The sequence below is a fragment of the Wyeomyia smithii genome, chromosome 3 (assembly GCF_029784165.1).
Source record: "Wyeomyia smithii strain HCP4-BCI-WySm-NY-G18 chromosome 3, ASM2978416v1, whole genome shotgun sequence".
In the NCBI taxonomy this organism is placed as follows: Eukaryota; Metazoa; Arthropoda; class Insecta; order Diptera; family Culicidae; genus Wyeomyia; species Wyeomyia smithii.
The window spans coordinates 118,657,847-118,679,323 of NC_073696.1; positions in this window are offsets into that span (position 1 = coordinate 118,657,847).

Here is a 21,477-nt window from a genome sequence, read left to right on the forward strand (position 1 = left end):
TTATAAGGCAGCTAGACTTATTATTTGACACTAATTTTGTGGAAATCGGGTCAGCCCTCTCTGAGAAAAGTGAGTGAGTCCAAGTAGTCTTCGGAATATGTTCCTTTTCATAGCTGGATTTCACATTTTTGAACATAACAGGAAAAGTAATAGTCCGACTGCAAAACAAATCAATAGGGTCTTATGGGGCAACTAGACCTTCCATTTGACACTGATTTTATGAAAATCGGTTCAGCCATCTCTGAGAAACATGAGTGAGATCAAACAGTCTTCAGAACACGTTTCTTTTCATAACTTTTGAACCACAAGTTCAATTTTTATAAAATTCGAAAGTTAAGGGTTTTTCAGGTAGCCCGTTCATTTGAAACCAATTTTGTTCAAATCGGTTGTGTAGTTATTGAGATAATGATGTTTCATGATTTTTATATTTTGATACTTAACCTCTAAACTAAGAATCCGATTACAATGAAATTTAATAGGGACTCATGGGCAACTAGAACTTTTATTTGCAATTAATTTCATGAATATCGGTCCAGCCATCTCTGAGAAAAGTATGTGAGAATAAAAATCTGCACATACACACACACATACACATACACACACATACAGAAAATGCTCAGCTCGTCGAGCTGAGTCGAGTGATATATGTCATTCGATCCTTTGGAGCACTTATATACTTTCGGTTTTGCAAGTGATTGCTATACCTTTCTAGGAGAAAGGCAAAACTTGACGAAGACTTTACGCACTTCCGACATGGGTAGGCACACCAAAATTCACAAGTACGGTTTAAAACTTTAAACTTTAACTAAGATAATTAGCAAGTATTAACCACAATCTTTTTTGAAAATTGTCCATAAACAAATCTTTATTCAGAACTCAGTTTGACGTCTATTTTAGTTCACAATTTTCCGCAGAGATGGCATCTCGACACCAACTCTTTTCTTTTAAGCCTGTATTACACTCTCTGACCAATGGTCAAATATTTGACCTTTTGACATAATGGCTAAATTTATTTGACATCATGATTGTGATTTGTCCGTGTTTGCCACATTTAAAAATTGGAGAGTGACAAACAATCAACCACAGACAAACAGACGTGCCACTTCGAAGAAAAATCCTGAAGTATATTCGTCCTTATTCGAAACGTTACACTCATGCGTCACAATGTGAGCTTACTGCCTACTAACTTATTTTCGTAAGACGGTTTTTGTCTTTGCTAATGGGTGTGCACGCTTGCTTAAATTAATACCAGCAGCATTGTTGGCGGTTTTTGTCTTTGATAACGAATGTCCACGTTTGTTTATAGCGACACTAGGCGGCATTATTGCCAACCTGGGAGGAGGAACGGATACGAAGTTGTGTGAGTGTCAAAATGAACCAGAATGAGCTGTCATTGACTGTCAATTTGAACCAAGGGAAAAAAGAATTTTTTTGTTATTAGTATTGTTATAACTGAAAGGTAAAAATATTCCTCGCAAACGATTTTTGTATTCATTGTCGTTTTACAGAACATTTTGGTTTATTTTCACGTAAAATAATAAGTTTCATAAGCTTTCAGCAATAATCATGTTAGCGTACTTCGATTATTAATCTTGCGCCTTTCTGGATTTACTGGAAATTTACTTTTCTGGAAGACTTTGGTTACAATTTCGAACACACTTCATCACGGTCGAATGTTGATTCTCGTTCACAAAATAGTGAGATGCAGGATTGTAAAATTTTTGCAACTGCACGAAACCCCGAAAAATCTGCCTCACAGGTTATGCTCTCGCACACATTTTTAGAAAATCTGCGTGCGCAAATATATATAAACTCAAAATTCCGAAGAAACTTTTATACAACGCAAATTGAAAAAAAATAGACTTGAAAAATTTGTGTCTGCAAAATTGCAAATTCTGTATTCCTGATGTTACTTAAAACTTCGGTTGAGTCATGCATGCGTTACAGCAAGAAGATAGTTACATAAATATTAAACGGGACACAAACACTTATGGTTCTTACAATGTAAAAATTACCTTTTTTACCGACCGGTTTCGGGTAAGCTGTTACCCATCTACGGGGCGATGTCTAATCCAACCAAGAGTTGGACATCGCCCCGTAGATGGGTAACAGCTTACCCGAAACCGGTCGGTAAAAAAGGTAATTTTTACATTGTAAGAACCATAAGTGTTTGTGTCCTGTTTAATATTTATTCGCGAGTTCTTACGTTGCACTAAAATTTAAAATTTAAAGGGAAGATAGTTACACGCTATCAAAAAACGACCCATGTGCGTGTTCTCTGTTTTGAGTGTAGTATTCGTTTCTCCCTCCCAGTTGCCCACTAAGCAAAATTTCAAAATAATCGTTAATTTTCTGGTCGATGAAATCGTCATCGAGTGGCACGTCTGTTTGTCTGTGAATTAACTTTAACCAAAATTTAATCTGTCAAAAAGTGACTAATATTTAACGCTTGGTCAAAGAGTGTAATACAGCCTTTACACGCTAAAGCTTCGTCGTTTTCGATAATGTTGAAGATCATAAAACTTCAAGAAATTTTGTATAAGACGCAAGATTTTTTTTTTAGTTTAGGAAACACACGAGTTTATGTAGAATTTGATTTTCTTGTCACTTGACAGATTTTTTAACGTTTGGTTATTTCTTCGATTTTCTCTAGACACTAATGAAATATATCCATCTTTTTCTGCCAAGTATAAAAGTTTGTCGAGTATAGAAGTTTTTTCAAGTTTTTGAAAAAAAAACCTGAACCGTTTTACGCGGATATTTTTCGTTATTGGTAAACTACACAATAGTGATAAGAAAAACAAATTTGGCAACAACTCGTTATATTTCCAAAACTTGAAGAGATAAAAATTTGGTGTCTTTTATAGAACTTTTTGAAATTCTGTGATCTACAACTTTGTCGAAAATTACAAAACTCTAGCGTGTAATAGAAAAAAATGTCGAAGCGCCATCTCTGTGGCCAAATCACGAACGAAACTAATCATTCAAATCAAGGCTCTTATTACACCTCTTTTTTCTAGTTTTCAATTGAGTTTTCATATTGTTCAAGATGAATATATGGGCTGAGATGAATAATGGAACAGCTCCCCTAATAAACTTCATACACTAGCAAAAAAAAACCTTACAGAAACGCTGCAAGTAATTAGATTTGAAGCTCAAATCAAAATTTATTTAAGTTTAATTTTTGCTGCTAGTGACAATTATCAAACTTGCTCAGAAGGTTGGTCCCATGAACCGCTACGGATTCCCAATGGTCTCATATCTTATTTTTTGCATGTTTCCGAAAAATGGACTAGGGCGTTTTATGCATGCTTATACTAATTTTGAATTTGACAGTATTGCAGTACCTAGTGAACAACATGGGCAACCTGACAAAGTTATGCGATTTTTTTGAGAAACATTGCAAAACGTTAGAATGTTAGAGCTCCGTAGCCGCTAGGTTACAGATTCCGCTTTGGTAAGCGAGTGGTCGTGGGTTCGAATCTTAGTAGATTAGACCATTTGGTTGTCAAAGGACTTTAGCATGGGTTTATTCTCGGGCTTCTCACCACGTACCCTTCCTTAAATCTGAATTCTAAAGTACCTCTGTTGACTCTCCTTCTAACAAAAATAAATCTCTATTGAGCAAGATCGCACCAAATGACCTATGGTCGAATATCGACCATTTTTGATTTGAATGAAACTTTGCACAAGTACAGTGATAGGCATAAATAAAAGCCCACCTTGAGTATTTAGAAAGATTTCTCGACTTCTGGACTTTCATATAAAAATCTGCAGCCGTCATTTTATACGATTGTTTGTTATTTATCGCTTTTTCAGATAATTAACGAGTTTTGTCATTTTTGTTGGATTTTGTTTACTCCACTACATGACTTCTTGAATGTGTGCAAAAATGCGTTGACAAAAATAAAAGCCCACCCCCAAAAATTATATGGAAATCATTGGAAACCTTTGAGTAACTTGTCGTTTTCACATGTTATGACAGCTAGGGCTGTGTGATATTATTTACAATCATTCAGTGGTTCAGTTGACGCGATATAAACAAAGTGTTGTTCACATTGGCATATTAAAGTCGATTTTTGTTGTTTGCACAAAGAGTTTTCATCAAAATTAAAATGGGTGGGAAAAAAATCAGCATGCAAGTCCAAAATCTAGTAGATCACGATCATTTCGCAGCGGAAGATTGCAGAGAAGTTTGGAATAATCCGGGGATCAGTCTGTAAAATTGTGCAGAAGCATAATACTAACGGTTCGCTTGCTGACAGATCCCGAAGAGGCTGTCGTCGGAAGACCGATAGCCGGACGGATCAACGAATCATCCAGGAAGTGAAGAAATCTTCAAAAATATCGGTCAAAGTGATTCAGGAAAACCTCGCGGAAACATGTGAACAAAACCAAAGACTTTTGGAAAAAAGTACTTTGGACTGATGAATCGAAATTTGAGCTTTTCAACAGGAAGCGGCATGAAAGATTGTGGCGATAGAATGATGAAGGATTGCGGAACGTTATTTGTTTTTCTTCACTTCCCGGATGATTCGTTGATCCGTCCGGCTATCGGTCTTCCGACGACAGCCTCTTCGGGATCTGTCAGCAAGCGGGCCGTAAGTATTTTGCTTCTGCACAATTTCACGGACTGCTCCCCGGGTTATTCCGAACTTCTCTGCGATCTTCCGCTGCGAAATCTGCTTTAATGATCGTGAACAACTAGATTTCGGACTTGCATACTGATTTTTTTCCCACCCATTTTAATTTCGATGAAAACTCTGTGCAAACAACAAAAATCGACTTTAATGTGCCAATGTGAACAACACTTTGTTTATATCGCGTCAACTGAACAACTGATTGATTGTAAATAATATCGCACAGCCCTGGCTGTCATAACATGTGAAAACGACGTGTTACTCAAAGATTTCCAATGATTTCCATATAAATTTTTGGGAGTGGGCTTTTATTTTAGTCAACGCATTTTTGCACACATTCAAGAAGTCATGTAATGGAGTAAACAAAATCCAACAAAAATGACAAAACTCGTTAATTACCTGAAAAAGTGATAAATAACAAACAATCATTCCGCTTCGAACACTCGACAGAAACGGACGTGCAAAGTGGTCGTTCTATTACAATCCGGTCCGTGTGTACGAATAGCCAAACAAAAAAGTGTATTATTCGCGCTGAATGCCAACTAGATTGTGAGTTGTGTCGCTACGTTCTGTACCCGGCTCGCAACTTTGGCTGTATTGGTGCAAAATACCAGCTGCAGTTTTGATCTGTGCACAGTGAATAGATCTTTCTAATTCAAGGCCATCAGTTGACAGTCGAGTGTGCTGAGTGATCTCACAGCCGGCTCACTGCTGCTGGCTGTATTGGTGCTGCTGTACTGGTGCTGCTGGCTGCTTTGGGTGCAGCTTCGAACGATCGGACAACCACTGCTGGAAGGAAGAAGTAAATAGGTACGTGTTCTTGTCGGCGCTAGTGCGCTAGTGCGCTACATTTAGCGCGATGGATATAGATCCCTCGCCTCCCGAGCCACCATCCCCGAACCCCCCTGACCCTGACCCTTCTGTTACCCCCTCCCCTGTTCATTCTCCAGTCCCCCCTCGCCCCAGGCTTTACCCGGACGGATCTCAACAGGGCAGCTATACTGTTTATTTTCGTCCAAAGGCAGGAGTGAATTCAAAGCGATTAAACATACTGCAAATTTCTAAAGACCTGACGAAGGGGTACAAGGCCGTGACCGAAATTTCCAAGGTCCGACCTAACAAGCTCCGTGTCGTGGTCAGTGATCTGGCACAGGCCAATGCTATCGCTTGCTCTGAGCTCTTCACACGCGAGTATCGCGTTTACATACCCGCACGAGACGTGGAGATCGACGGTGTCATAACCGATTCGAGTCTGTCTGTCGAGTGTATCCTAAAAAGCGCAACCGGTTGCTTCAAAAATACCGAAACACAGGCGAAGATTTTGGATTGTAAGCAATTGCGGTCCATGTTTCTCGTCGGCGGTAAAAAAGTTTACACTCCGTCAGACTCGTTTCGCGTTACGTTTGCCGGATCTGCACTCCCTAGCCACGTCTCGATCGACCGGGTTCGTCTGCCTGTGCGATTGTATGTACCCCGTGTTATGAATTGCACCAATTGCAAGCAGTTAGGCCACACAGCCGCCTACTGCTGCAATAAGGCACGATGTAGCAAGTGTGGGGAGACTCATGCGGAAGATTCTTGCAGTGTTAATGCTGAAAAATGTATTCACTGTGGGGAAAACCAGCATGAGCTCTCCACATGCCCGGTGTACATGCAGCGCAGAGATAAAATCAAGCGGTCACTTAAGGAGCGTTCAAAGCGTTCTTACGCTGAGATGCTGAAGAAGACCGTGACCACTTCTACCATAACATCGAACCCCTTTGATCTGTTATCCTCTGATGAAACCGATTCCGACGATTCATCAGCGGGAACATCTTATGCCAATCCTGGGGAGTCTAGGAAGAGGAAAAATGTTTCTTCTCCTAAACTTCCCCGTAAAGGTCCTAAGATTTCCCAAAGTGTAATGAAAAGTAAGAACAAACCAAACAGTGCTGCGGAAAAACCGAAGCAAACTCCTCCTGGGCTTGCAAATTTAAAGTCCCAGGAGGAGTACCCAGCACTGCCAGGAACATCTAAAACCCCAGTTGTTCCTTTTGCACATCCAGTTGATGAAACAAACTCTGGATTAGTGAAATTTTCTGACATTGTGGACTGGATTTTTGAAAATTTCAATGTACCCGATCCAATTAAAATTTTTCTTGCAGCATTCCTCCCAACAGTTAGATCATTTTTGAAGCAGTTGACTGCCCAATGGCCCCTCCTTGCAGCGATTGTATCCTTCGATGCCTAATTCAACCGCGTATATGAAGGATTCTATCTCTGTCTTACAGTGGAATTGTAGAAGTATTTTACCAAAAATTGATTCGTTTAAAGTTTTGATAAATAAAAACAAATGCGATTAAAAAGTGCTTGTTCAGAGCAGAATCGGGTTTTCGGCTTTGTTCTCGTTAAGCACCACACAGGATTTAAATCAAACTAACGATCACTGAGAACAACTTTTATTTGAGATCCGAACCGCTTCGCGTCTCAAGGGGAAAGAGACCGTATTTTAATTTCTAGCCGCTGTGTACCCTACGTTGTGAGATATTTTATAAATTTATAGCGCGAGAGCTAACTTGGCAGTGCTATAATCGCATTTCACTGACAGCTTCCTCGAATTGAAGCAACGCTTTTTATCAGAAACTGTCAGTGCTATTCTTTCTATCGTATTAACCTCCCCTCGATTCCAGGCATCGAAGTTGTCGCATGTCAAATGACAATACAAGGTAAAGAGCTTTGTATTGCCTCAATATATATTCCTCCCAGAGTACAGGTTGGGCAACGGCTGCTCTTTGATTTAATAGAACTTCTTCCCTCGCCACGTTTGATTTTGGGAGACTTCAACTCTCATGGTGTGGCTTGGGGTTCCCCTTACAATGATAACCGCTCCTCTTTAATCTATAACCTTTGCGATGACTTCGACATGACATCATCCACCACTGGAAGAATACAACCTCCTCGCGGGCTTGATTCTCGACGCCGCGTCGCAAGCCCAAACGAAGAAATATCCCGTCGTAACGATCAAAGAACGGCCTCCCACTCCGTGGTGGGACCAAGAGTGCTCCGATGTCTACACGCAAAGATCCGACGCGTTCTTGGCCTTCCAGAAGGGAGGTATACCCGACGACTATATACGGTATTCGGAGCTTAATACCAAGCTTAAAAGCCTGGCTAAAGCAAAGAAACGCGGATATTGGCGTCGGTTCGTGAACGAGACGTCGAGGGAGACATCGATGAGCACTCTTTGGAACACAGCCCGAAGAATGCGGAATCGCGTAACGGTCAACGAAAGCGAGGAGTCTTCAAGTCGGTGGATATTTGATTTTGCCAGGAAAGTATGTCCGGACTCTGTTCCTGCGCAAAACTTTGTTCGCGATACGTCTCCGGGTCACGACGCGATAGAATCACCTTTTACGATGGCAGAATTTTCAGTTGCCCTCCTGTCCTGTAACAGTAACGCGCCTGGGTTAGATAGAATCAAATTCAACTTGTTGAAGAATCTACCCGGCAATGCCAAGAGGCGCTTGTTGAACTTGTTCAATAAGTTCCTGGAGCAAAACATTGTACCGCAGGATTGGAGGCAAGTGAAGGTGATCGCCATCCAAAAACCAGGGAAACCACTGCCGTGAGATGACAAAGTGACGTAAGTGCCACTTTCTCGAATATGAGTATTTCATGCCAATTTATTCATTATTTGAAGATCTATCTTTTGGTATCTTCCTTTTCGTTGTTACTTATTCGTACGTTGCATAAAATCAAAAAAAAACAAAGTGACGTTGGCACACATTTCCATACAAAAGTGACGAAGAATTCTTTTGTTTTTGGGCCGTACTGAAAAACTGATCACTTGGATCTACGTCACAATGTCATCTCACGGCAGACCAGCTTCTGATCACAACTCTTATAGGCCGATTGCAATGCTATCCTGTATCCGGAAATTGATGGAAAAAATGATACTCCGTCGTTTAGACCATTGGGTCGAATCAAATGGTCTACTATCATATACTCAATTTGGCTTCCGCCGCGCCAAAGGGACGAATGATTGTCTTGCGTTGCTTTCAACAGATATTCAGCTGGCGTATGCTCGCAAAGAACAAATGGCGTCTGCGTTCTTGGACATTAAGGGGGCTTTTGATTCCGTTTCTATTGACATTCTTTCGGGTAAACTTCAGCGACAAGGATTTTCTCCAATTTTGAACAATTTTTTGCACAATTTGTTGTCCGAAAAGCACATGCATTTTACGCACGGCGATCTGGCAACTTTTCGCATTAGCTACATGGGTCTTCCCCAGGGCTCATGTTTAAGCCCCCTTCTTTACAACTTTTATGTAAATGACATCGACGAATGTCTGGCAAATTCATGCACGATAAGACAACTTGCAGACGACAGTGTAATCTCTGTTACAGGAGCCAAAGCTGCCGATTTGCAAGGACCATTGCAAGATACCTTGGACAATTTGTCTGCTTGGGCTTTACAGCTAGGTATCGAATTCTCTACGGAGAAGGCTGAGATAGTAGTTTTTTCTAGAAAGCATGAACCTGCTCAGCTTCAAACACAATTAATGGGTAAAACGATTTCTCAGGTTTTGGTACACAAATATCTTGGTGTCTGGTTCGACTCTAAAGGCACCTGGGGTTGTCACGTGAGGTATCTGATGAAAAAATGTCAACAAAGAGTGAATTTTCTTCGTACAATAACCGGACAATGGTGGGGAGCCCACCCAGGAGACCTTATAAGGCTTTACCAAACAACGATACTGTCTGTTATTGAGTACGGGTGTTTCTGCTTCCCCTCCGCAGCAAACACACATTTGATCAAACTGGAGCGAATACAATATCGTTGTTTGCGTATCGCCTTGGGTTGCATGCAATCGACCCATACGATGAGTTTGGAGATCTTAGCTGGAGTACTACCATTGAAAAACCGCTTCTGGAGCCTGTCTTCTCGTATTCTAATCAAATGTGAGGTCTTGAACCGTCCCGTGATTGAAAATTTTGAAAGGGTAATCGAACTTAATTCTCAAACCCGTTTCATGACATTGTATTTCAATCACATGTCCCAAAATATTAACCCTTCTTCGAATATTCCAAATCGTGTCGACTTATCAAATACTTCTGATTCTACTGTGTTTTTCGATACATCCATGATAAAAGAAACTCGTGGAATCCCGGATCATTTACGCGTGCAGCAGATCCCTAAAAATTTTTCCAATAAATATCGAAACATCAACTGCGACAATATGTACTATACTGACGGATCACTTCTTGATGGGTCCACTAGCTTCGGTATCTTCAATAACAATTTAACCGTCTCCCATAAGCTCGATAATCCTGCTTCTGTTTACGTCGCAGAATTAGCTGCAATTCAGTACACCCTAGGGATTATCGAAAAAATGCCCACGGACCATTATTTCATCTTTACGGACAGTCTGAGTTCCATTGAGGCTCTCCGATCGATGAAAGATGTTAAGCACTCTCCGTATTTCCTGGGGAAAAAACGGGAACATCTGAGTGCTCTATCCGAAAAATCTACTCAGATTACCTTAGCGTGGGTCCCTTCTAACTGCTCAATACCGGGTAATGAGAAAGCGGACTCTTTGGCTAAGGTGGGCGCAACAAACGGTGATATTTATGTAAGACCAATTGCCTTTAATGAATTTTTCGCATTTGTACGTCAGAATACGATCATCAGTTGGCAAAATTCTTGGACCAAGGGGGAACTGGGAAGGTGGTTACATTCCATAATCCCCAAGGTGTCGACGAACCCGTGGTTCAAGGGGTTGGATGTAGGTCGGGATTTCATTTGCGTGATGTCCCGGCTTATGTCCAATCACTATAGATTTGACGCGCATCTCCGTCATGTTGGGCTCGGGGAAAGTGGTATCTGTGCCTGTGGTGAAGGTTATCACGACATAGAGCACGTTGTTTGGTCATGCCTTGTACACCGTGACGCCAGGTCTAGATTAATAGCTTCCCTGCAGGCCGAAGGTAGGCAGCCGGCTGTTCCTGTTCGTGATGTCTTGGCGAGCCGTGACCTATCCTACATGTCCCTTATAAACGTTTTCCTGAAATCCATCCACGCCCCAGTTTAGTCTTATCCCCTTCCGCCTACATCCAACCAAACGACAAGAACACGTTAAGACCCCGGATCCGGAAACAGCAATCAGACCCGCACGATTCTCTCAAGGCCCGATGGAAACAACCCAATATGCCAGTCCGTAATATCTTGGCCCAGCAGCGGAACAAATTTAATATGCTGCTTACCTATGGCAATGAAAATCATCAAACAGCAAACCTGTGCTTTTAATGCAAAATATTCTAGCTTTAAGTTAGATTTAGTTTCAGCTCGTAGTCGGCAGCGAGGATAAAAAATTTGCTTTTAGTTATTAAGATACTTTAGAAAGTAAGCTACCAGATATAATTGGCGCCGTTAAACATTGTATTTTAAGAATTGTATTTGTGCCGTGTCAAATAAACTATAGATGAAGAAAAAAAAAACAAACAAACAATCGTATCGAATGACGGATGCAGATTTTTATATAAAAGTCCAGAAATCGAGAAATGTTTCTAAATACTCAAGGTGGGCTTTTATTAATGCCTATCACTGTATTTGGCTTAGCAAACTGAGCATTTTTCACAGGTGGAGAGATTTTTTACACCCATGAGTTACATTCTAAAAGGGCGTATGCCTTTCGGCATAGGTTTTATTCGAAGCATTGTAGCCCAGAAACCGTTGGTTGTATAGAAAAACTGTCTGAGAATGAGTTATAGCGAATCGAAAATACATCATAAAAAAATGTACACTGTACAAAAAAAAAATTTTTGACCAAAAAAATTTAAAAATAAAAATTAAATTTCAATTTCAAAAAAAGAGTTGATTTTTTTTTAATTTTTTTTAAAGAAGCTTGACGTTAATACGCAACTTTTAAAGAAAGTCCTGGATGGAGAAATGAAAAATATTTTTTTTATGGTAGATTAATTTTTTTATAAAAATTCTAATTGTAACATTTTTCAAAATATTTGCATTTTGATGATTTTAAAAGATGCAGAGAGCCATTTTGATTCAAAAAGCTCTTGGTAGTAAACATTCTAAAGGCATCGGTTTTCGAGTTGTTTTTAATTTAAGCTCGAAAAATTATTAATATTTCGGAAAATACACGTTTTTCTTAATTTGTCCATGGTTCTCTAGCAAAACACAAATATTTTGAAAAATGTTTGAATTAGAATTTTCATAAAAAAAATAATCTACCATGAAAAAAAATTTTTTATTTCTCCATCCTGGACTTTATTTTAAAAGTTGCGTATTAACGTCAAGTTTCTTAAAAAAAAAATAAAAAAAAATTCAACTCTTTATTTTTTAAATTAAAATTTATTTATTTATTTATTTATTTATTTCGTCAAACAAATGTAGACTACAGCTATAACAATACAATGTTTTCTTATATTCTATACATTATTTCCAGTAGTTAGTCGTTTTTTATTTGATTTCTGCCCGTGGTGATGTCGATATTTTCGCAGTGCTGATTATAGTTACGCATCATGCGATTAACTGGGCCATTTTTTGAGTAGTTAGTTCTGTGAGAGTTTTCCGAAAATATTTTACGATTTCTTAATTGAGGACTGGATGCATAAAAATTTAGTTGTGATAATAATTTAGTAGATTGCACGCGTTGAGAAATAATGTCATTGATAAAATAAAGCATTGAAAGTTCGCGGCGTCCTTTAAGTGCTTGTATGTCTATAAGCATGCAGCGTGCTTCATATGATGGTAAGGGAAATGCTGTCCAATTTAGCTTACGAAGCGCGTACAAAAGAAATTGTTTTTGGACAGATTCAATGCGTTCTTCATGTGTGACAATATATGGATTCCATACAATGCTACAATATTCCAGAATTGGTCGGACGTATGTAATATACAATAGTTTGATTGTATATCGGTCTTGAAAATTGTGGCCGAAGCGTTTTATAAAGCCCAGCATACTATTTTCTTTGTTTATTATTGTGTTATAATGTTCTATGAATGTAAGTTTGGAGTCTAAGACTACGCCTAGGTCCCTTACGATTTTGCATTTTTCTACTTGTTGGTTTCCTAAGAAAATGTTTGTATGTGGTGTTAATGTTTTTCTGCTGAAGGCTATTGAATTACATTTTTTAATGTTGAGTTGTAATAGACTTTTGTTGCACCAAGTGTAGAATACATTAATTTCATTCTGGAATATTTCGAAGTCTTCTGCATTGGTTATTTCTATAAAGAGCTTCATGTCGTCAGCATATACAAGCACATGTATTGACTTAAGAAAAGAGGAAATGTACTTTAAAAAAGGAGAAAGTTCCACCTATTGTGGTAACTATTTCTTCTGAATTTAATATATTCAAAAAGGAACTTTCAACGTTTGTTTCTGACGTTAAAGTTACCTATCAAATTGGCCGTAGAGGTGAATGCCGCTTATTAGCCGACTCAGTAAAGGGTCGTGATCGTCTTGTTCAGTATTTAACTGACAAGATGTACAAATTTTTTACATATGACACCAAGAACACCAAGCCGTTCAAGGTTGTCTTGAAAGGTCTCACCAACGATCAAACCGTTGATGAGATCAAACTTACTTTAACAGAATTACTTGGCATAGCCTCTACCCAAGTAATTCTAATGAAACAAAAATCACGAGGCGAAAACAGTCAGAGAACTGGAATTTCCCTTGTTAATTATTTAATTCATTTTAACCGCAATGAGGTTAACAACTTAAAACTTTTTGAAAAAGCACATGCTTTGTATAATGTGCGTGTAAAGTGGGAAATTTATAGGAAGTATGGCGGAGGTGAAAAGCATATCACCCAATGCCGTACTTGCCAACGTTATGGCCATGGTTCCAAATTCTGTAACATGGACCAAAAATGTCTTAATTGTGGAGACTCTTCTCACAAAAAGGACACATGTCCTGTGAAAGAGAGTAAAAATTTTCGCTGTGCGAATTGTAACGGCAACCATATGTCAAATTTTTATCAATGCCCAGTCCGTTTAGCAATTGTTAAGGCAAGGCAAGGTAAACAAAATTCAATTTCTCAATTAAAACCAACTTCAAAACAAAATTCTCCAAGCGTACCAGTGACGCATAGTTTACCTACTCCTTTGCATACCCGTTTAACTTATGCACAGGTTACAGGTAGTTCGAACATTATACCGCCTAGTGTTGGTAGTTCGAAAATGACCGTTAATATGGGTAAGCAAAACAGGCTAGAAAATAATTGTACACCTATCACTCCAGCTAATATTGCTGCCGAAAATATTTTTTCTAATGTCAACTGCCTGGGGCCTATTACGGCAGGTAAACTTTCTTTTTTGCAACAGGCAATGTTCGATCTTATGAACGCCATGTTGCAGGCAAAATCAATGTTTGAAGCCATTCAAATAGGCATAAATTTTACTATTAAAATTGTTTCTAATTTAAAATTTAGCAATGATTTTAAATAAAACAATTAAAATATTAAATTGGAATGCTCGCTCATTGAAGGCCAATGAGAATGAGCTTTTTAATTTTTTAACAGTAAATAATGTGCATATTGCAGTTATTACTGAAACATTTTTGAAACCTAAAATAAAATTAAAATATGATCCCAATAACGTGGTTCATAGATATGATAGGATTCAGGGTTCCGGCGGTGGAGTTGCAATTGTTATTCATCGCCGAATCAAACATCGTGCTCTTCCCCATCTTGAGACGAAAGTTATTGAAACTTTGGGAATTGAAGTTCAAACTGAACTTGGGATTTTATTTATTGCCGCAGCATATTTACCATTTCAATGCACACGCGAGCTCAAAAATTATTTTAAAGGTGATTTACAAAAACTCACCAGAAATCGTTCGAAATTTTTTATAATCGGCGATTTTAACGCTAAACATCGTTCATGGAATAATTCTCAAAGTAATTCCAATGGCAAAATTTTATTCAACGATTGTTCTTCAGGATTCTATTCTATTTTGTCTCCGAATAGTCCTACATGCTTTTCTTCTGTAAGAAACCCTTCAACAATTGATTTGGTGCTTACAGATCAAAGTCATGTATGTAGTGATTTGATCACACATGCTGACTTTGATTCTGATCATCTTCCAATAACTTTTTCTTTATCACATGAATCAGTTTTAAACCCTATGAGCTCTGTTTTCAATTATAACAAGGCTAATTGGGAAAGATACAAAACTCATATTGAGAGAAATTTCAATAATGAGCTTGATTCGCAAAACGAAGTGAATATTGATTCCGCTTTGGTCGCATTAAAATGTGCAATTGTTGATGCCAGGAATTATTCTGTTCCAAAGGCTCAAGTGAAATTTGATTCACCAATAATTGACGAAAATCTTCAACTTCTAATTCGTTTGAAAAATGTCCACAGACGTCAATATCAACGTTCTCGTGACCCTCTTTTTAAAACTATTTATAAAGATTTACAGAAAGAGATTAAACATAGATTTACTCTTCTGAGAAATCAAAATTTTGAGACTAAAGTTGAAAAATTGAAACCATATTCAAAACCATTTTGGAAGCTGTCGAAGATTCTTAAGAAACCTTCAAAGCCTATTCCAGTTTTAAAAGATGGTGAACGTTTTCTTGTATCCAATGAACAAAAGGCTCAAAGACTTGCTCAGCAGTTTGAGAGTGTTCATAACTCAAATTTGAATTTTGTGAGTCCAATTGAAAATGAAGTCACACGTCAATTTGATTTAATTTCTTCCCAGAATTTTTTACCTGCAGAAATAATTGAAACTAACTTGAATGAGATTAAATCAATTATTAAAAATTTCAAAAATATGAAAGCACCTGGTGACGATGGAATCTTCAATATACTAATCAAACATCTCCCTGAGAGCACAATGGAATTTTTAGTAAAAATTTTCAATTGCTGCTTCAAAATTGCATATTTTCCCAAATTATGGAAAAATGCAAAAATTACTCCCATTTTAAAACCGGATAAGAACCCAGCTGAAGTTTAAAGTTATCGACCAATCAGTTTGCTTTCTTCAATAAGTAAACTGTTTGAGAGAGTTATTCTTAACAGAATGATGTCACACATCAACGAAAATTCAATTTTTGCAAATGAACAGTTTGGATTTCGCCATGGGCATTCCACAACTCATCAATTGCTCAGAGTTACTAATATGATACGAGCTAACAAATCTGAAGGTTATTCCACTGGAGCTGCTCTTTTAGACAAAGAAAAAGCATTCGACAGTGTTTGGCACAAAGGTTTGATTGCGAAATTGCAAACTTTTAATTTTCCAATTTTCCTAATCAAAATTTTAAAAAATTATCTTACTGATCGAACTCTGCAGGTTGTCTATCAGAATTCAAAATCTGTCAGAGCAGGTGTACCTCAAGGTTCAGTCTTGGGTTCAGTCCTGTACAACATATTCACTTCAGATCTTCCTGATTTGCCTCCAGGATGCACAAAGTCATTGTTCTGCGATGACACAAGCATTTCCGTAAAAGGAAAAAGTCTTCGTGTCATATGCAGTCGATTGCAGAAAAGTTTAGATATTTTTTCTTCCTACTTGCAAAAGTGGAAAATCTCTCCCAATGCTTCTAAAACTCAAATGATAATTTTTCCGCATAAGCCTAGGGCTTCTTTCCTCAAGCCAAACAATAATCACGTTGTCAAGATGAATGGGGTTATTTTAAGTTGGTCCGACAAGGTTAAGTACTTGGGACTAATTTATGATAAAAAACTTATTTTCAAAGAGCACATTGAGAGTATACAAGCCAAGTGCATCAAATATACGAGATGTTTATATCCTCTCATTAACAGGAATTCTAAACTTTGTTTAAAGAACAAACTTTTGATTTACAAACAAATTTTTAGACCAGCAATGCTTTATGCTGTACCGATCTGGTCAAGTTGCTGTTCAACAAGGAAGAAAACGCTCCAAAGGATTCAGAATAAAATTCTGAAAATGATTTTGAAGCGTCCTCCTTGGTTTGGTACACTCGAATTACATAGACTTACTGGTGTTGAACCATTAGAAGCTATGTCAAATAAAATTATTAACAATTTTCGACAAAAATCGTTGCAATCCTCAATTGCTACGATAAGCTCTCTTTATAGCCAATAAGTTAGCAATTAAGTTAGTTGTAAGTTTACTTCCCCTTTTCTGACAAGTAGGTTTAAATCCCTACGAATGATAAGTCCTAATTGCGAAAGCAAACAAATCCTAACAATTAAAATTACAAATTTCTAACAGTGTTGAGAAGTCACCATTTGTGATTGGACACACATACTCATTATTTACTCATATTTATCATAAATACTTAAGCTACTAACAAATCCCCCCTTTAAAAAAAATTAAAAAAAAAAAAAGAGAGGAAATGTCATTTACGTATAATATAAAAAGAAGAGGGCCCAGGTGAGAACCTTGAGGAACCCCAGAAGTTACTTCTATTGGGTTTGAAAAGGAATTTTGAAAGCGGACTATTTGTGTTCGATTTGATAAGTATGACTGCAGCCATTCCAAAAATTTTGTTTCAGTTCCGTATTTTTCGAGCTTGAAGAGCAATAAAGGTATGTCGATTCTGTCAAATGCCTTGCTTAAGTCCGTTTAAAGAGCTTCTACGTGGTTGCCGTTGTCCATTACAGTCAAAGTGAAAGTTATGAATTCCAAAAGATTTGTGGTAGTTGATCGGCCTTTGTAAAAGCCGTGCTGTTGAGTTGTAATTTGGTGTTTTACTTGCTGAAAGATTTTTTCATTAATTATTGATTCAAAAAATTTTGGAATGCATGAAATAATGGCAATTCCACGATAATTACGAATGTCAGATTTAGCGCCAGATTTGAAAATTGGCACTAAATATGAAGTTTTCCAGAGTTCTGGGAAAATTCCATTCTTCAGGGACACATTAAAGAGGTGTTGTAATGGTGTAGATAGTTCTTCTGCCAAGTTTTTGAGAAAAATTGGAGCTATTCTGTCAGGTCCAGGACCTTTCGTAGCGTCTAAATTTTTAAGTGCGTTCTGAATTTCGAATTCAGATATTTGATTGACAGATAAAGAATTCGAAAATTCGGGAAAATACGAGAAGTATTCGCGGTCGCGATCTGTTTCTTCATATGTGGTGTATATTTCTTGAAAAAAAGTGGCAAAAAGACTACATATTTCATTACGAGTTTGTCCTACATTACTGTCAAGATGCATTCGTGATGGAAAGTTGTTACTTTTTAGTTTGGTTTTTACGTAATTGAAGAAGTTCTTATGGCAAGACTTGATTTGATGTCTATTTTACGATTATGTTCTTCATGTGCAATTTTAATGGCTGCGTCAAGTTGACAGCAAATTTCTTGGTAATTTTGAAGATTTTCGCTATTGTTGTCTTTTTTGTATATTTTATGTGCTTTTTGTTTTCTATTTTTTAGGTTCTTCAATTGTGGATTAAACCACACTGGATATTTGTTGGTGTTCGTTCGTCTTCTTTTTTTTAGTGGTACATTTTCTGATATAATTTGATTAATTATTTCACCAAATTTTGGTACTTCTTCGTTGACATTTCCTTCTTTTCAAATTATACTACGCCAATTTATTATGCGAAGTCTACGTTTGACTTGTTCGAAGTCAGTTTTGTGGTATTCCGGTACATCCTCGTACTCGCAGTCGCTAGGGTACGAAGTGTTATTCATTACTATTGAATATTCAATTGCTGTGTAAAATGCTTCATTTTTCCAGATGGGAGTCAATGATGCATCTACACAGAAGTCTTCAGTGCAGTTCGTGAATAATAGGTCTAAATATGCATTTTGTTTGTTTTTGACATGATTGATTTGATATAGACCGAGTTCTGAGGATTTGCCAAAAAGATACTGCAGTGTTTCGTTTTCGCCTACGACTGGGAGTAAGATAGATTCATTTTAAATGTCTACAATAAAGTCTGCATTACGTTGGTTGAAGTCGCCATAGACATGCAGTTTTACTTCTGGTTTCATATTACACATAATAGATTCTAGAGTTTTCAAAAAAAAAATTTATACGAATGTTTATGAGCATGTTCCGGTGGGAAGTACACGGAACAGAAGATATGTTCTTCGCCAGCAATAAATGCTTTGACCCATACGTGTTCAAATTCTTTATATTTGTCGGATATTATTCCTTCAGAAGTAAAGTCTACATTAATGGCAACGAGGACTCCACCGCCTGACTTTTTTTGACTGGTAGACAAATTCCGATCGTGCCGGAATACATTATAATTGTTTCCAAATACTTCTTCGCTTCTTACGCTTTCGTCCCAGCTACTTTCAGTTCCTAAAATTATTTTAAAAGATGAAGACAATAGATTTTGTTGAATTTCTTTCATTTTGCTTGGGCTTTTCATGCGATTGAAATTCTGACAGTAGATAAGAATTTCAGTCGCATTCTGTCGAAGAAGCGAAGAAGTGTTAGTCAAGTTGTTACTTATGTTAAAGTTTAATGTTTATTTTTAATATTTTCTGGTCAAAAAAAATTTTTTTGTACAGTGTATATTTTTTTATGATGCATTTTCGATTCGCTACAACCCATTCTCTCATTCGTTGTTTTGCTTTCGTCTCGATTAGACGCAAATTGTTCATCTCCGTTTGAGTTCGCAAAATAACAATACACGAGTTATCGTACGGGTGTTTTTTTTTGTCGATTAGTTCTTGTGCTGCGCGATAACAAAAGCCGGCAGTTTATCGGCAGAAACATCTTCTGCACACTGGTAGGGGCAGGCTACCCCGCCAGTGATCTGATACGCAGCTGATATATCAGCAAGAATAATTCTCCCGCACCGCTGTTACCCCGCTAGCAGCACGGACCACCATACGATCGAGCGAGTGGAAGTCAACTACAAGTGGCATCTACAAGGTCGCGTGTAGGATACGGCCACTGTGTCACAACACGAAGCTGGTTCGTCATTGTTTGTTCTGCGGAGACGCTCGATTAATCCTACTATCAGCCGTGAGGTCGTGACTTAGACGTTCGGTGAAGTATTCACTTTAGAATTTTTATCATTATTATTAATAGTATTATTATTATTGTTATTATTATAATTATTATTATTATTATTATTATTATTATTATTATTATTATCATTATTATTATTATTATTATTATTATTATTGTTATTATTATTATTATTATTATTATTATTATTATTATTATTATTATTACTATTGTTATTAGTATTAGTATTACTGCCTTTTTTTTTATTTTGATCCATTGTAGTTTGAAAAATTGTTTTTAAAATTTAATAGCAACTACTTGACCCCCCCCCCCACATTCGAATATTTATCGTTTGTGTGCGGTAGAGCGTAACGCTCCCGCAAAATGGACGACATGCAGGTGCAACTATTCCTGGATGTGGAAACAAATGGGGAAGAGATTGAGATCTCCCCCATCAATTCCCCTCTACCTTCCCCGCTACCCAGCCCCGTACCAAGGGTACCGGCAACACGGGTGAAAGCTTACCCAGATGCTTCGAAAGGTCCGTTCGTAGTTTACTTCAGGCCCATAAGGAAGCCTCTAAATATTATTCATATCGGCAAGGACCTGGCAAAACAGTTTTCGGACGTAACCGAAATTACAAAGGTTAGACCGAACAAACTGCGAGTTGTTGTGAGTAGCTTGAAGCAAGCAAACGCAATTGCTAGCTACGAGCTCTTCACGAGAGAGTACCGCGTGTACATCCCTGCCAAGGACGTGGAGATCGACGGTGTGGTTACCGAAGGAAGCCTCACTGTCGATGACATTTTGCGTCACGGGGTTGGCTGCTTCAAGAACCCCCTGATTCAAGATGTAAAGATACTGGATGTCAAGCAATTGCATTCAGTATCCATCGAAGAAGGGAAGAAGAAATTGAGTCTATTATAACGCAATCTATCGAGACTCACGAGGAACTTCCTCCGGAGGAAGAATACGCGTTCTTAGCTGGCTTGATAATCGACGCCGCGACTCAAGCTCAGACGAAACCGATACCCGGGGTGACGATTAGACAGCGCCCTCCCAACAAATGGTGGGACAAAGAGTGCTCTGAGCTGTACGCGCGAAGGTCCGCGGCGTATAAGGACTACCGGGAGTACGGCACTGTCAACCTGCTTCGAAAGTACGAGGCACTGGGCAGGCAGATGAAGAGCTTAGTAAAGGCGGAAAAACGCGGGTACTGGCGGCGGTTCGTAAACGCGTTGTCGAGGGAAACAGCGATGGGCACTCTTTGTGATACCGCCAGGCGCATGCGGAACCGTGACGTTTCGAATGAAAGTGAGGAGTATTCAGATCGCTGGATACTCGATTTTGCCAAAAAGGTCTGTCCGGACTCTGTACCGGAACAGAAAACCTTTCGCGACGCGTTATTAGTAACTACGGAAGAGCCTCCATTTTCGATGTTGGAATTTTCAATGGCTCTCCTGTCGTGCAACAATAAGGCTCCAGGGTTAGATAGAATAAAATTCAACCTGTTGAAAAATCTACCCGACTCTGCAAAAAGACGCTTGTTGAGTTTGTTCAACAAGTTTCTTGAGCTAAATATTGTTCCGCATGACTGGAGGGAGGTAAAAGTCATTGCTATTCGGAAACCCGGGAAACCTGCCTCTGATCACAATTCATATAGGCCGATTGCGATGCTCTCTTGCCTCCGGAAATTAATGGAGAAAATGATCCTCTTACGGCTAGACAAATGGGTCGAAACAAACGGGTTACTTTCAGATACTCAATTTGGCTTTCGCCGGGGCAAAGAGACGAACGATTGCCTAGCGTTGCTTTCTACTGAAATTCAACTAGCCTGTGCTCGAAAACAGCAAATGGCTTCTGCGTTCATGGATATTAAGGGGGCTTTTGACTCTGTCTCTGTAGAAGTTTTAAGCGCGAAACTT